Below are 2,990 nucleotides of genomic sequence, written 5' to 3'. Positions count from 1 at the left end.
CATGTAAAAGCCGGAAGGCTATATCGCAAGAGGCCTACGAAGAACGCTTTGCAGAGCCGCAAAGCGCTTAGACTGAGCAGCCCCAGGTGCTTCCTGTCATCATCCGCAAAACGCGAATGAACGGAAGAAGTCGCTATTTTAGTCACCTGATGTGGGGAGCCCCGGACAGTGAACGGTCAATTGTAATGCCTAGGAATATGTGATAGTAAGCATAGGGCAACTGCACGCCATTTATCTCCAGTGGGTCAGTAAGCTAGTTGAGGTATGAAATGTGCCTGGATCCTATGGGCTGGAGGCTGCTGTGCTAGCTACTCTGCCACACACCAGGCTGAAAGGAAAAGGAGCGAGCTGCGGCGCCTGCAGCCGCGTGACAACGCCTCGTAAGAGATGGTGAGGATTGGGCCCTAGATGAAAAGAGATGGTGCGCCGTACCTGCTATCACATTCAGAGGTAGTTTGCGACGAAGAAAACAGAGGACGCGAGAGTTATATTTTTAACGCAAGCTCTTGAAGCTTCATTCTCTTACTGCAAGGCTAATGCGGCCCGAATCCAGGAGCGAATAATAAAAGGGCAAAGTGTGACTGCCAAATCCGGCCATTTTGAAAACTGTGAGGCGCTTCGGTATATATATATATATATATATATATATATATATATATATATATATATATATATATATATATATATATATATATATATATATATATATATATATATATATATATATATATATATATATATATATATATATATATATATATATATATATATATATATACATATATATATATATATATATATATATATATATATATATATATATATATATATATATATATATATATATATATATATTGAAATCCAAACTTTGAGAAATAAATCGGTCATAGCGCAAAATACTATTCCGCAGTTCTTCTACGTCAGTGTCTGTATGCTCATGCACATTTTTTTTCTTTTACGAAAGATCCGCAGACACCCTCTGTTTGCACTCGAGCTGGGGAAACGCGAACCGAAATCAGCAGACCTTATTCCTAGAATTCCCTCACGTGCCGGTCGCCTTCCGCTCGGCGCGCAAACTTCGCTAGCCGGTTCCAGAGGGTCCGAGCTTGGATCCCGCCGTTCCAATCGAATTATCACGGTGTTGCCGTCAACGCTTCTCCATTCTGCTTCCCCCGCACCCATTTCTCGACATGCCGTACGCGAACGAAACAAACGTGGGATGGTAGAAGCGCGGGAGGACTCCGGCGCACCTCGCGAGTCACACACACACGGACTGCAAAGAATCCTCAGAAGCCAGTCGAGAATCAAAGAAAACGAGAGGCACACGTTCTGCCGTGGCTGATCGACTGCGCAAACAGTGGACAGTGCGCTCTTTGTTTTCCTTGAGAAGTGTGGCCCGTACAGGGGTGCAGCCAGGCGTTGGAGGACGCCCACGCAGAAAGAGCAGCCGAGCCTGCAGAGACAGGAACAGGGGGGACCAGAGAGCTGGGCCGAGCCTTGTCATAACGTATTCGTCCCTGCCCGAACCCTGCACGGCTCGTTTCGCTTGTTTATACATGCGCACGATTCTAGTTTCCCCGTCCGGCGCCAACCAGGGAAAGAGGCTTGAACGCGCGCGCCATCCTCTTGGATGTTCCCTCCTCGAGGACTTCTCGACATGCGCATATCGGCGCGGTGACGCCACGGCCGCTGTAGCTGTCGCTGTTGTTGTTTCATCTTTCGGCACGCTGTCATTGTTTCTTCACACCGAATCCTCCACCCTGCTCTGGGCAGTCGGGCGGGCCCGCTGAGCCTGTGGCTCATGTTTATGGATGTCCGGCGTCTCTTGTCTTCGCCACCCTTGTTCGCCTCTGGCTTCCGGACGCCCGGCTTCTTTCAAAGAGCGGCCACCGTATCACGTGTACCGTTTGTGCTGGACTATAACCCGCGGACTACACACGCTCGAAAGTTTGCATTTTACGTTGGATGAAGTTACATTTGCGCGATTTTGTTTTCCTACCAAGATCGCTTAGTATAACCCTGCAGGATTTAGTCCTAACGTACCCTTAACTCGTGTGAGCCTCTTGGGGCTATATGGGGGAGACTTTGTTCTTCTGTTCTTAAATTCTACTTTCGCACCTCTCATGTTCATGTGGAGTAGCAAGCCAAACTCCCTGGCAGGCTGAATTCTCTTCATCATTAAGGGCATTCCTCTTCCTCCTCCTCCTAGGTGGCAGAATCACAAACTCATTGGAAGAACACGTCACAGAAGCACACGACACATCAAGCCTTTAGACTGGGCTAGGCAATCATCCCTATCCGAATTTTAATCAAAATGTGTTCTTGATTATATTTTTGCTCTGTTTGTTTTTCATGCTGTGGCAATTGGGACATTTTTTTTCTGTTCTGGTACTTTCATACCAGGGTATTTTATTAAATCTCCTGAGTCGACAGTCAGGTCCCCTTCTGTATGTTTCTAGGCCTTTTAGCCCGGTATGCTGTCACAATGTTGTAAAATGAGCGTTCCACAACCTCCTGCAGATCAGTACACTTTTCGTCCGTGCTGCCTTTAAACAAATGAATGTAAACCAGCCGGTTAAATTACTACGCAAACGGGGTAAACGTCTCACCGTGGAGGTCTTGATGACAGAATTATTCACCTCCATGCTTGGAACAAGTTTTCTCTCTTCGGAAAACTGAACCCACATTAACGTAATTTTTTTATGCTTTACCAGCCGGACCTGCGCCTGGGATTTAAAGCGAGCCATAGGATGGCTGCGATTTGATCTAGGTCACCTTTGGAACTTCAACCTGGGTCTAAATCTTGACACATGGGGGTTTCTGTTGTTCACATATTAGGAAGAAAAACTGCGCAGTAAGTGCGAGACAATGACAAGCGACAGGACGGGCGCAGTTGTTTTTAGAGGAGACACACTTAAGAGAACCCGCTGCAGAATAAATGCAAAACAGCACGTTGACCCGTCGTCTTGTGATGTCATGGTCCCCGATCG

Source organism: Haemaphysalis longicornis, unplaced genomic scaffold (assembly GCF_048455015.1).
Source record: "Haemaphysalis longicornis isolate Haplotype H1 unplaced genomic scaffold, Haemaphysalis longicornis Haplotype H1 scaffold_4, whole genome shotgun sequence".
Taxonomy (NCBI): domain Eukaryota; kingdom Metazoa; phylum Arthropoda; class Arachnida; order Ixodida; family Ixodidae; genus Haemaphysalis; species Haemaphysalis longicornis.
This window is presented reverse-complemented; position numbering follows the sequence as displayed.